Genomic DNA, 14,791 nt, shown 5'->3' on the forward strand with positions numbered 1-14,791 from the left:
TTAAATTCCAGCATCAGTCATATAAGTTCTCGGAGCCTGAAAAATGTGAACACAAGACCCACATTTATTCATTTACTAGCTTACCTTCTTTAAGACTAAAAGCATCCCACCTTAACACCATGAAATACTCAATTCATAATTGATAGTTTAATGAAAGTTTAATGATCAAGGATTTAGTGCACGTTTATCCAACCCATGGTTTCTAAAACTCAAAGTAATGAAGGTTTTATCTTGGCAAAAGGACACAAAAACACTGGGATGTGAGCCCTGACAAACTAATATGTAAATGGACATTTAATCCACTGAGCTAAAGGTGAGCTGCAGCCAATCCATCTGCACCAGCTCCAGATTTTAAATATAAGGTACGGATAAAGGTCAATACCTCTCCCTGAGGTCCAAGCTGTTCAATTGGAACATTTGAAATCTGATTAATGAGTTATTTTGGTGTTATTTTCTTAATTAGTGTCCCACAAATTCACCCTCTCTATTATCCAGCCCTCTTTTGCTCATCTTAAACGTAGTGTCTGACATGATGTTGGAAAATATTTTCTCTGCTTCTGCCGCCGGCTCGTCAGAGTTCAGCAAGGTGAACAACGAGCAAAATCAAGTCACTGCAACATAAATGCTCAGGGTGAACACAAAAAGACTGTCATTCCTTCCAGCCATCTGTAACTCCTAGGACTCAGTATGTCAAGAGGGGACGGAGGTCCTTGCAGGCATGTGCTGCCTTTGCAGCTCCCTGGTTAGAACAGGTCAAAAGGGACTGTGAGCACTTGTGGGCATTTGCTGCCAACTCAAGTTTAGCATTTTGCAGCTGAAAAACTGTTCTTGAGTTCAGCTTGTTGTGCCTCGCCAGGATGTAAAATGTATATACATAATGTTGTTTTCATCTCTGATTTCAAAGTATATTTTGTTTTGGGATATAATCAAAGAAAACAGGAAGAGGAGAAGGAGGTGAGACAAAAAGAAGACAACGTATGAAAGACAAGGACACGGTGTGTAAATGGAGGCAGTAATGCCTGATAATGAGGAGCAGGATTAGGTGGTGATGCAACATGAAGTGGACGAGGCACCTGCAAGACAAAAGTGGAGGACACTCAAGAGATTACAAAAAAACAATAAAAAATAAAGAAGGACGCTATAATGCACCAGGTGGAATAATTTAATTCAGAACAAAAACATGAGAACAGGAGACTAACTCAACATCAGATAATCCAAACTAGTCTTAAAAAATCTGAGTAGAATAAAAAAAAATGTTAGTTTGGGGAACAAACATCTAAAAAAATGAACCAAAAACTTCAATATTCAGAAGCGATTAATCATATTTTGAATCCAAACGAATTATTTTCAATTTACTTCAAAGTGACATGATGGTGCAATTATTCTTTCAGCCACTGGAGGCCGCTGTGCGTTTGAAATAACCTGACAGTGTCGAGCACTAAGGTGAAGTTATTACCGTACACAGGTTTCTAGATCTCCACATTAGCAAAACAGCTCTTTAACTGGAACAACAACAAACGTATAGAGTCAGACATGTGAATAAAATTGCAGGAATAAAGTAGGGAAGAAAAACTAAACGTTTTGTCATTCATAAAAAGTTCAGAAGAGAGAAGAACAGTGAACAGGCAGAGATGAATTGATACATGGAATACAAATGCATATTTTTCCATATCGATCCCAGTTTGATGTTTCCATTTTTTGAGACATTTTCCATCATGTTTTTGAAGACTGCAGAATGACATCACCTTCCATCTTCTAGTACAGAAAAGAGATTTTGTTTTAACCTGAAAAAGTTTTTTTTCTTTCGGTGCAAACCTGGTGCATGGTGCAGGGCCATATGGTGATGAATCCAGTGAAGGAAAACAACACATTGCACTCTCCTCTCTGCAGCTTGTGTAGATCTTAGTATGTTTTTCCTTGACCTAACCTCACTCTATACAGCATCTGCTGCTATTATCGCATCAACTTTCTGCTAACAGACAGTTGCATATAAGATGCAAAACTTTTTATTGTTTTGATTTTCTTTTATTAGGAAAATGCTGCTAACCTGCAGTTTAGGAGCAAAGGAAGCCATTCCAAACGAGGCTGCACGGGATCTCTCTGTAAAAACACTCAGTATTGCACATTCGTCACCCTCTTTGTGAAGATCTGTGTATCGCTGCGATGGATCAGACTGTGAAGGTGATGATGTTGCTTTCTTTCTTACACAAAGTCCTGGAGCCAAGCTTGCAGTTGTCAGTCTGGCCGTCCAGCTGGCAGTTCGGTAATCTTCTTTTGGCAGAGGTAGAAGTGTAATCTATCTTAGGGCCCACCTCAGCATGTACTTTGTTGACATTGTTCTGGAGGATCCGGTGGGCAGGTTTGTCTGTGGCTGTCATCCATCTCTACCGAACAGATGCTTCCATCCTTGGAAAGCTCTAACAGGAATTTCAACCCTGGCTCCATCATGGGAAGTTACAGTTCTGTGCCTCCTCTACTGAGGCTCTCAAAAATTATAAAAAAAAGTTTAGATGTAACTTTTATCCCCACTTCCCCTCACCCAGCTGTTTACACTCTCTCCCACTGGCTTACAGCCCCTCACAACCCCAAGCTAGCATTAGCGGTGCAACAAAAATAGCGAGCAGTATTGGAGCTTTCTAGTTTTGAGTCAGATGCTAGCTCAGATGAGAAAAACGAAGACCTGTATCGATCTGTTTGTCTGCAAGTGGAGGATTTAGAAGAGGTGGGAATAAACAAGACTTTGGCCTGCACTTGGCAATGCTACGCTAACTTTAGCTTGGGCTTGTGAGGCGCTTTTCGGCTAGCATTGGAGTGTAAACAAAGGAAATTAGTCGAGGATAATTCCGTGTCAACAGTCCCACCTACAACCCAAAAGGGAGTTTTGAATGAGCTCTGCAGAAAATATGTCTTAAAAAACGACACTGGCTTTTTGATTTTTAGCTAAAATAATAATTAGAGGAAATGGTTTAACATGAAAGAAAAATATAGTTGGAGTGGGACTTAAAGGGATAAAATGCCCTTTGGTCAATTAGTTTGAGGCACTCTGGCTTCAATTTTGACTTTAAAGGAGCTCCACAAACTAAAGTGTTTTCATAACTTTTTCATAATTTCGAAATGTGAGAGGCCTCATCTTGTCCAAGAGTGCTTAATTAATCATCCATCCTAATTGAGACACAACTCTTTGGGACGTCAGATAACTTCTCTCAATCTTTCTGAAAAGGACGAGACGCACAAAAAAAGATCTCAGTTTATGACACAACCATTTTCTGCCTCAGTGGCCCTCTCAGATATCCGGCTTGAATCAGACGCAGAGTTATTAGTCATGGTTTTATCCAATCAGCCATGCTTAATGCTTTGCTGGTGGGCATGACTCTGTGGAGGAAAGATTGTCTTTTATTGTCAGCTTGACTTCTTATTGAAGATTAGTCATCTTGACTCAGTAGCTGGTAGCAAAAACCTCAATGTGTTTGTAACATTTGGGCATACAAACACCCTAATGACCATTTTTCACTTCATTAAATACTAATATCAAGAAAAAAACGTTCCGTTTGATTGAAACCTGATGTTTTGCTAGTAAAGTCAGCTCACATGAACAGAAGGAAAGCTCATTTCTTGAATTGTTTTGTATTTATAAAAACGATTTTTATAAAAATTGAAAGGTTTTTGACAATTTTCCCAATCAAGCCGATGAGATAATGCGACTAAAATTTGAGGATGATACGCGCCGAAGAGGCTGACCTCAGACCAGCCTAAAGGAACAGCGGAGAACTCAAACAAGCCAGAGTTCATTTGAACTGAACCAAACAGCTTCCATTACAGAGGCTTTTACGCACTGTGACTCAAAAGTTAGTCCTTGCACTGCGGGGCAACGTGATGATTCTTCCCTTGTTGTCAGAAACACTTCCGGATGATGTGGTTTAACGCCGTCGAGGGTAATGCAATGTAAGAGGTCTGTTTATTATATTATGGTTTTAGGGGATCGTGGGATGCTGGAGTCAAATGCTAACTTTGATGATCCCAGTGCTGACATTTCAGAGTTCCTTCCAGAACAAGTTCAGCTGTTATTTTAAGCTTTATGACTTTATCATAAACTGTCATATATGTAAAGAAGCTCCAGATAAATCAAGTAAAACTCACTTAGGTTTATTACCGAGCGTAACTAAGTATAATGGATATAATTCTGTTGGTGGTTAAAGGGGGAGGTGGAGCCTTCAAGAAAATAGTTATTAATGAGTTTTTATAAATAAGTATTAAAAAAGCCTAATTGAATAAAAATGTTACGTTTTAATTTTCTTCATGTGTTTATTATCTTTTTAATGGATCGTCTTTAAAACCAAAATGATGTGGACCAAAACCCATAGAAAACCTCACCTTCAGATCCCACATTGTTGGTATTTGAGCCAAAGTGGAAACTGTGTTTGAGGCCCAGATGCTATTGATGATAAAGAATATTATTTTAAAAAATCAAATAATAGTCTGTCACAAATGCTCAATGATACGTTTTTTGTTTTTGTTTTAGTCCAGGCCTTTTCTATTTCTGTTGAACCACAATTCAAACCAATGTTTGATTTTCAATAGTTTAACTTTATTTTGTACTCTGTCACCGTAAGGCTTTTGTAGTTTTTCTTTTATTCTAACCCTTGAGACCAATTCAACACATAATCCTTTGACATGAGGGCTCCAGAGGCTGGCCTGAGACAGGAAAAAAGGCACATAAGTTTGACCAACTGAGCAGTTCTGCAGATTTATTGATTTTCGCACATTTGATAACTACAGATGTTTGGTCTCACACATTTTCTGCTCCTATAGTTCAACACAGTAAAATACGGTTACTAAGTAAAAAAAACAAGAGTATATATCTGCTTATTTTCTATTTGTATATTATATAATTCTAACTTGTCAAAATAAATGCCAAACGCAAATTAACAGTTTTATAATGATCAGTTTCTGAGATTAAACAGAGTTTCAGAGATGAAGCTTCATTAGTGTTTTCAAGGGAGGGGTCACTTGGTCCAGTTCTCTATATACACTCAATGATCATGCTTGTGCCTGTCCCGAACCTTTTCTAGAAGTCTACGAGATTTTGGATTCTCGGAGCCAGCATGTACTTCCTATTTGGAATGGGAGGGGGGAGGGATCACTCAGTCCAGTTCTCTACATACAGTCAATGGTCCTGCTTGTGTCGGACCCAAGCCTTTTATAGAAGTCTATGGGATTTGGGCATCTGGGAGCCAGCATATACTTTCTATTTGGAATGTGAGGGGAGCGGGAATCACTCAGTCCAGTTCTCTATATACAGTCAATGCTCTTGCTTGTGCCTGTTCCATGTCTTTTCTAAAAGTCTATGGGATTTTGGATTCTTGAAGCCAGCATGTACTTCGAATTTGGAATGTGGGGGGTAGGGTTACTTCAGTCCAGTTCTCTATATAGAGCCTATGGTCCTGCTTGTGCCTGACTCAAGCCCGGTAAATGCAGAGTATCAAGAAGAGCATTCAACATGAAAGTTGAATCCAATAGACCAAAGGATAAGACAGATATAAATGGACCATTATGATGGTTTTCTATGGCTTGGAGGGATTTAACACCTATCTCCCAAGATTTCCTCCTCTGATTTTCAACCTTCACCTCATAGTGGGCTGGCTAAGCGTTGGTCCACATATTATTAAAAATAAACAAAATGTAAAGGCATTTTTTAAACATTTGCATCTGATAACTCAGTCCAGTTCTCTATATACAGTCAAGGATCCTGCTTGTGCCTGACCCAAGCCTGTTGTAGAGGTTCATGGGATCTTGGCTTCTTGGAGCAAGCATGCACTTCCTATTTGGAATGCAAGGGGGGAGGAGTCACTCAGTCCTGTTCTCTATATACAGTCAGTGGTCATGGTTGTGCTTATCCCAAGCATTTTGTAGAAGTCTATGGGATTTTGGCGTCTTGGAGGAAGCAGGATCACTCGGTCCAGTTCTCTATATACAGTCATCTGTCCTGCTTGTACCTGTTCCCAGCCCGGTAAATGCAGAGAGTCAGGAAAAGCATTGAACATGAAACTTTTAAGATACATCGGATAGATCAAAGGACAAGACATAAGTAAATGAACTGAAATTATGGTTTCTTATGTCTTTTAGGGGCTTGGGGGGATTTGACTCCCCAAATTCTCCCAAGATTCCCTCTGGTTTTCTACCTTCACCCCATAAGTGGGACTGACTAAATGATGGTCTGCATGTTATATGTAAAAAGGGCGTTTTTTAAACATTTGCATCTTTTTAAAGTCTCTCTCCTCTCATGCTTGAATCAACATCAGCGTCACTCCTACCAAAGGGGGGGCATGCATTTTCTCTCTGCGCATTATGATTCATCCACCACCTTTTCATGAGTGAGAAGCCCGTTTTTTTCCTTTCTCGTTTACAAATTTATTATTTTTTTCCCCCTTCTGGGTCGGATGAGTTCATTCGCGGAGCTGGCCGCCTCGTCGTGGGCCCTCGGATGCCCCCACCCCCACCCCTCTCATCCCGCGTCTCGACGGAGCGAACGCCGCTGCGGCATCACCGGCGTCAGCCTCCGAACCGCGCGGCGGAGGAGCCCGCTGCTCACCGGCGAACGAGCCTCACGCAGAAACATCGTGTCCTTCACGTGAGGGAGAAGAGGGAAAAGAAAACCAGAGGGGAGACTTTTCATTCCCATCAATATTTCAGGATCGTCTTGTTTACCAGAGAAACAGCCGGCTGACGGTGAAATTACGGCATGTAGGAGCTGGATAACTATCCCGGTGTGACCGACACCCATCTGCAGCTGATTTCACAACCATGACAAAGGTAGGCGCGCGCTCGTTTTGGGCTTAAATCGTGTGTTGAGGGGGGGTCTCCGAGCCAAGATAGAAAAAAATCATAATAACAGGATTCATCAGCTGCATTGTTGCATCGTCAATCCGATGACTTGTTCTTCTGTCTGCCAGATTCCGATATGTAAGTTATTATGTCACATCCAGATTCCGCTTCACTTTACATCTACCTGAAAAAAAAACTGCTTCCAGACACATTCCGTCAAAAACAATGGCCCCTGCAGGCTTTAATTCATGTTTTCTGCCTTGTGTGTGTGACCTGTGCGCGTCAAAGTCGTCACTGCTTGTGTTTGTGGGGTGATGGAGCTTAAAAATAGAAGAATATGCTTCCTGATTGCAGTTTTTTAAAAAAATATATGCCTGAGCATCAATGCTTAAAAAAGGAAAATATTCCTGTTTTTTTTAAAAATTTGTTTTATTACTAAAACCAAAGCAACGAGGCTATCAGACCTTATTGAAGTTTCATCACTCACAGATTTTTTTTAATTAAAACATTTGAGAGGGCGCCAGTCCTCTGGAGGGAGCAAGAGCATCCTGCTGGCTCCCTGGAAATCCAGGACTCATCATCTGAGAAGCTGAGGACAAGGTTGCATCCATGGGAGGGTGATTGATCTGCAGTTTTGTCTGGCCTTGTCCTGCTGGGATCCCTACAATTAAATGGCAATTTTATAGGCGGGAAGGCTGATTAACGGACAACAAATCAGGGATGTCGCTGTATCCTGCAGGGTGCAGGAGGGCAGTCGTCAGAGAGGATGTACCAAAGCCAGCTAGGAGTATAGCTGTGAGTTTATGGTGTCAAACAGCTCTGTTTGTGGTGGTCTGAAGCGTTTCACTATGGTGTCAGTGTCACATCTGCTACCAGGCTGCCAACAGCAATGACGCTGCCGCACATCGTCTGAAGGAAACCCAGCTGGATCCGGTCCAGTGTGGTGAGTGTTTTAAAGACTGGTTTAGTCAGGGATACAAATGGGAATGATTAGACAAAATACAGTACAGACAGAAAATCTTATCCAACACCCTTTTTTTTTCTTTTTTGACATTTTTTGACATCAGGACCCTGTGGAACTGAAAAGAACTGCACCAAAAGTCACTGAATCCATTAAGTTGACATTTAGACAGCTGCTATGCAAACTGTCCTTATGGATCAATCAAATAAGTTGGAGACCCACTCCAATGAAAATGGTGTTTTTTGTGATATTTTCCGCATGATTGAGGACATTTATAAAGTAAATTAAGATTAAAAACGTTTTTTCTGAGTATTCAAATAGCTATGAATCAAGAACAGATGTTAAAAGGCTGTTTGAAAAAGCTTGTCGTTGTTATGGAGAAGCCACTAGCCCCCTGCTCCGCTCCATTCTGATGCATCCACTTTACATCCATGTATATCTTCCTTATCTGAGCTGGGATCTGGCTCAGACATGTACTGCTGGATAGTGTGAGGTCCTGCATGTTTGGAAGAAAGTTACCAAAAAAACTAAATTGGATTTTATTCTTTTTCATACATCAGAGCTGCACAGAGTACTCTGGATCGTTAGCATGACAGACAACACCCTGTAAAATGGACTCCACAAACATAGTCCATGAGGCGGGCCATGTTTGGCTTCAGATCAACCCCCATGATCTTTATTACCTTAAATGGTCTTCTTCGCCAAACCTATGACCTGATTGGTCAGTGTTTATGTCTCTGCTCCTGCCAGAAAGGTAATTTATGGCTTTTTAGTGAAAGAATACTGATTAGGTCCTTGTAGTGTCCTCTAACTGGTTTCAACTGGCCATGAGAGTTAATACAACATTCATCAGTGTGTTATTAACAAAGTATCAAAGTGTAGTTTAAAAGTATTAAAAAACTTTAATTTAATATAAAAATCACCCATAAATAGCTCAGAAATTGCTCGCCAGTTGGGGTTATAAACTAGAGAGGAGAGCAAACAAAGGATGATGGGAAACGAGTGCAGGCTTACTCCCTGCCAAAGTCACGCCCACAACTCACAGGAAATTTTGAGTGAACTCTTGCTGCTCTGCAGAAACTATGACGTAAATGAAAGTTTTTTTTTTTTAAATTTGGCTAAAATCGACATAATCATAAATAAAAGACAACTGGAAACGCTTTGCAAGATGATTGGAGTGGGGCTTTAAAATAGGGTCATTAAGTTAAAGTACTTCTTTTTTTATGAACTGGAACTCGCTTTACCATCCACTCCCCAGTGACGGCTCCATTCATGCATTCTTCATCGACAATGCAAAGCACATTGTGTACAAACAGCCCCAATCTGTCCCCAACAAGAGTGTGGGCAGAAACTTCCAGGGATCCTTGGCGTTTGAGGACTTATTTTAATGAGACGGTAGTGGAAGTGAACGGGATTATGAAATGCTGTTCAGTCATGCTGGAAAAATTAATTGGACACCTTCATGTGTTTATCAAGAGCAAACCATTTTGGTGGAGAGTTTTGTGTATTCCCACAGCTGAGCTCTTGAATCTTCATTTTTCATCTCCACTCATGTGATTTTGATCAAAATACTTTCAGACCTTTTGCTGATTAAAAAAATAATAATTTCACTTATGGATTTTCCGACTTTCTGCTAACTCTGCACATGAATGCTGATTAATTTCAATTTGTGTTCAGGGAATTTTATTTTATTTATTTATCCACTCAATCAATTATTTAGCTTTTAACTACGCTAGAAACCACCAGCCTTAATGCCAGACTAAAAAGTGATGTGTTTGAGGCAGACAACCAAGCTGTGTTTTTGTTTTTATTTTTATTTTTCCCATGTTTAATTCATATTAACACCACTGGAAGCAGCAATGCTAGCCTAAAAGATGAGTTTCACTGTCAAAATAAGAGATAGCATTAACAAAAATAAATAAAATGTGTGAAAATGCTGTATTTGGACGGTTTGTGTTGAAGTTTCGGGGTGCAAAATCTCCATCATAGTGAGGAAAGACATTGACTTCATTGAGGTTAACTGGCATTTCAGTGAGCACGGACAACATTAAACCCCTTTTCTTTTCCTCGCTTATATTATTAATACGGCAGAATATCTAAAGCACTTGAGTTTAGGTCTGTGTATTTGTCAGGTCAGAGGACAAAAAGAAGGTAATTGCCATTTAGCAGCTTCACTCTTCATTCATATCACTTGTCATTCTAGCCTGAATGATGAAGATCAACGAGGAGAACTGAATTTTCTCACACATCAAAACCACATAAAATATTACATAAGTGGAACATTTAATGGATTTCCGTGAATGCATTCACCCCTTCTTGCATGCTTTAATACTTTTTATTCCAAAATGAAATGCATACTCCAGACCTGTACAAGTCAATTAGCTGGCATTAAGTCATAAAGCCTCCAAGACCCCCCCCAATGAAAATCTAATCTTAGCCTTGTTAACATGCACATGATGTTTTTATTTGCTGGAGGCCCTGGCATGAGCTAAAGAAGCCCCGTGGCTTAACATTTCATCCCTGGAAAAAACAAAAAAACAAACAACTGGCCTTGAAAACAATGCTTGCACATTTTGGTTGCAGATAGAAAGCAACCCATCATGCTCAAAAGAGTCAGTTACTAGCAATATTTTCTACGGTGGCCCTGAAGTGCAAATCAAATGAACATATCAGTCAAAGTAAAGCATATAAAAGATCGCAATAACGATTAAAAAAGCTCAACAACAAAATAATAATAATAAAAAAATAGCAAAATTCCAAAACACAAAATAAAATGTTAAAAAAAATCAACATTATTGGACATTGCTGACTGGATGGAGATATTTGAGTTTTGAAGAAAACGGAAAGCAGAAGGATGTTTTTGCCTAAACTGTGCTAAAGAGTTGATTGAGCGATCACAGAACTTTTTCTGTGGCCAGAAGCTTAAAGAGAAATTGCCAAATAAATTCTGGTTGAAAAGGTGAGTGAAAAGGTGTCCAATAGTATCTACCTTTGCTTCCTTTATTTCATTTTTTCAGCATTTCATTTTGATTTCTAGAAATTACTTAATTATTTTTTATTTTTTTTAGATTATGTTTTTATTTCTATTTTTTTTTTGTTTTAATTATTGTTGCTAGTTGTTTGCTTTTTTAATTCTCAGTGTGTGATCTTTGATACGTTCTTGGCGTTCAGTGATCTTCTAAATGTGAGTTGCACTTCGAGAATATTGTAGTTTTACCCCAAAGGAAGGATATATTTGCTCATGTAATGCTGTGTTCGAAATGCTAAGAGTTTGGCGATACGCTGCGTATCGCGATACCCGGCTCATGATAAGATATGAATCGTGATGCATCCCAAGACTGTAACAGAACTATTTTTCACTATTTTTTTTTAAAGAGTATGACTTATAAAATTAATATGAATTCATTGTAAAAAACATGTTCATTTTATCTAATGATCACAACGTTAACACTGCAGTTGTGTCTCATGTACAAGTTATTTTTAGCCAATCAAATTCATGGTGATCTTTTTTTTGGTAAAAAAAAAGTAAGAAATATTTCCTTTAAAAAAGAACAATCAACACTGTCTGATTTCCACGACAAATAATTTTTAGCATATTTCTTTGTTTCAGTTTGGCCACTAGGTGGTGATCACGCTACAGCATTACACCTTATTCCAGAAGAAGAAGAAAGTATGCTGAAAAAAAGATGTTTTAGACCACAAATGGTTAAGTAAAAATATTTCCTTAGAAGAGTTTAGAAAATTTATGCCTGTGAGTAAATAAAGATGTTAATTTAGTTAGCAATGTGTGTTTAAGTCGACCGAGTGTTAGCATTAGCCGTCCTATGGGAAATTCCATTAAATCTTAGCATCAAGCTAGCAAACTTTAGCTTTATGTGCTAAATTTTTTATATTTGTATGAATCGATTATTAATCTAAATCTGGGCTAAACGCATGTTCAAGAATGTCCTCCTAGCTGCTCATCATGCGTCTGAACGCTGCTTAAAATGGGACAAACCAAAGATTCTTCTGATATCCATCAAGGTGAATTTAGTTAAAAAAGCAAAATAAGTCTTAGTTTTCTAACTTCACTTTAATTTGTGAATTTGTTTGATCTCAGCTTCAAAAGGGAGATATGTCATTTAATAATTAAATATTAAATGAATTATATTTCACTTAAATGAAGTATTTTTTAATGATCCCACGACTACAAACCAATTCTGAGCCGGACAGATGGAAGATTTTCCTATAACTTCTATGTCTGCTGTCTTCTTACTATTTCTATCATTCCATCTATTGTCTCCTCACCTCCTTCACTTTGAGGAGAGAAATGATTCAGATGGAGAGCTGAAATGGCGTGATTTCATTTCTTAGCAGACAGCTTCTTCACATTCTATATGTCATCAGCTGAGAGAGATTTGATGACCTTGGTAATGCGGTTCTGAGTCCATCTCACGCAGCGGGCCCGGCGAAGCGGCTGCAGGTGATTAAAGTCTGCCTTCACTGCTGCTGAGTCAGTGACCTTTTCTAGCATCAGGTCAGTGTGCTCAACAAGCCCTTTCCCAAGCCCTCCCCCCACCTTTTCCCTTCGCTTCCCCTTCACCTGCAACAACACTAAAAGACGAATTACAGCCCAGCAAACCGAATAGTTTCTCCTCTGAACGTTTCCCATCTCACAGCGTTTGTCGATGCGTTTCTCACGTTGGAGCTGGAAATAGAAGCGAGTGTTTTACAGTAAGTGTGTTGCTGTCTGACTGGATGTGTCATCTTACAGTGAGTCCTTTAGCTGTGCTGCATGGCGGGATCGCTCCCCCGACACAAATCTGCGCGTTAAGCTGAGCGTTCCGCGGGGACAATTAATCAACACACAGCTATTAATGAGTCTGCGTTCTCCAGCGATTAATTACGTCCTATGTGTCTCCGGCAGCGATGAGCCCACCAACAGCTGTTTATTTATGTTGTTCTCATGTTTCCGCAGCAACCGTGGAACATTAGTTTGGATTTTTGGAGCATTTGTAGCGATACTGCAACAAAGTTCCTTTTTTAATGCTTCATTTGCAGAATGTTGTTTCAAGAAACTTGTAGGTCCACTTACGAAGCAAACATAAAATATTGTTTTTGTAATGTTTAATAGGGAAAACAGGGAGTAAACAACAACAGGATGCAGACAAACAAACGAAGAACAAATAAAATGCATCTCAAAATGTCTGCTACAGAATAAATTGTCCCCTCATTGCTGGGCTAAATTGATAATGGCATCATTAACCTTTTAAACTAAAACATTCATCTGTAGTTTCAGCGGAAGAGAGTGAGCATGGGATCTAACGGTGAGTCTTTGGAGGATTCCCACCAGGAATCGTGTTCGAGTCCATTCACTGAAACTAAGACCTGGCCCCACGTGTGTGTCTGTGTCACAGCCCTGACTACCATACTTACTATCCCATGCAAACTGTGCTATAATGCCATCTCCACTTCACACTCATCTCACCGACAGATCATTTTCAGCATCTGACCCCGTCATGCACACAAACCTTTATCGTCAGGGTTGGAGAGTCAATAGAGATAATGACGACCTCTGACCAAAACGAACCGCTTCGTTTTTTTTAATAATAAATAAGCCTATTTGCTGAACTGTTATGTGTCAGTAGGAACAGAAAAAAAGGTCTAACCAAAGCTGAAGTGCATTCGACCTTCATGTTTTGTTCCAAGAGATATTTAGGGACAACCAGTCCAGATAACAAATAATATGTTAGTTATTGATTGTAATTATCTTAATTTGTATGAGTTTATTACAGATGGATTTGGTATTTAAAAGAAAACTCCATTATAATCTCTTTCAGAAAAAAATACATTCAGATAGTAGTAAAAAAAATCACATCAGTGACTATTTTTGGTTACTAACATTTATGAAAATTGTGTTTGTTTGCCATGAAATTGATCAAACTTTGTGCTGTTTTTTAAACCTTAGTGCAGAAAATCTAAATATAAATACATCTTTGACGACATTTCTGAGAAACATTTGTTGCTAAAACCCAAAATGACAGATTTGAAGCTTTAGTGTCCACTCTTGTTGGTATTGATCAGTGTACAGGCAGGATCACTGTCCAGATTTTATTGATCAAATAGTGAGTTTTGCTACAGGCTTGTTTATCTGTTGGTTGCATGTACTTGAGTAGATTTTGCTTTTCTGTATACAAGCAAATAAATGATAAAATAAGGTAAATAATGAACGTTTTACCAATTATAAATCATCTGTTTCAGCGTTTGATAAAACAGAATGCAAACGTCATTTTGTTAAAGACATAAGAAAAAAACAAATTTTTTTCCGGATATTTTTCTTCATTATTACGGATTTTTCTGGCTTCTGTGACTTATAATCTGCAGGACCTTAGTCCAAAAATAGATTCATGAAAAAAATTGGAAATTCAAGCACTTTGGAATGAATTGAATCAGTTGTGTATTTGGGAGTGACACACTGCCCTAAAATTCACATGACAGATGTGAAAACTGTGAGTATAGACAAAATGCCAGCATTGTTAATTATTAATATTTAGTTAATTTTCTTTACTCAACTCATGTCCTTAGTAATGACATTTTTTATTTTTCTAATTTATGCTAATGCTAGCTTTCCAGAACAGGTATAAAACGCAGAAGATCTTTTCTGACCAGTTAAAGTTGCTTTAATTTGTTGAGCAAAAGTAAGACAATTTCAGCGTGTTTTGAGGTAAAATGGCCGTGGTACAGTGGTAGGGCAGATTGCAGGTTTGATTCCCACATTGGGAAGGGTGAAAATGTTCTTGGGCCAAACCCTGGACACTACATTGATCCTGGGAGTTATAGGTTGGTGCAGAGAGTGTAAATGTGTGACTGTAGAGCGCTTTGGATCTTCAAGGAAGGTGGAAAAGTGCTGTACAAGTATAAATCATTTTAATTACTGTTGCATTATTTTCTAACGTTGCTCCCCGTTGCTTTTCCTCATAACCGTGTCTGATCTGAAAAATAAGGTAAAAAAGGATGAAAAAGGAAGTG

General features: G+C 38.8%; 1 protein-coding gene across 2 annotated transcripts in view; it reads left to right on the forward strand.

Annotated features, from left to right (window-relative positions):
- Positions 1-6,373: 6,373 nt before the first annotated feature.
- Positions 6,374-14,791, forward strand: part of dlgap4a (discs, large (Drosophila) homolog-associated protein 4a) — a 90,830-nt gene continuing 82,412 nt past the window's right edge. For both annotated transcript variants that reach the window (XM_024293168.2, XM_024293169.2), the window contains exon 1: positions 6,374-6,810. The gene's annotated coding sequence lies outside the window, so the exon portion shown is untranslated. The remainder of the gene's footprint in view (positions 6,811-14,791) is intronic.

This window comes from Oryzias melastigma, linkage group LG7, assembly GCF_002922805.2.
Source record: "Oryzias melastigma strain HK-1 linkage group LG7, ASM292280v2, whole genome shotgun sequence".
Lineage (NCBI taxonomy): Eukaryota > Metazoa > Chordata > Actinopteri > Beloniformes > Adrianichthyidae > Oryzias > Oryzias melastigma.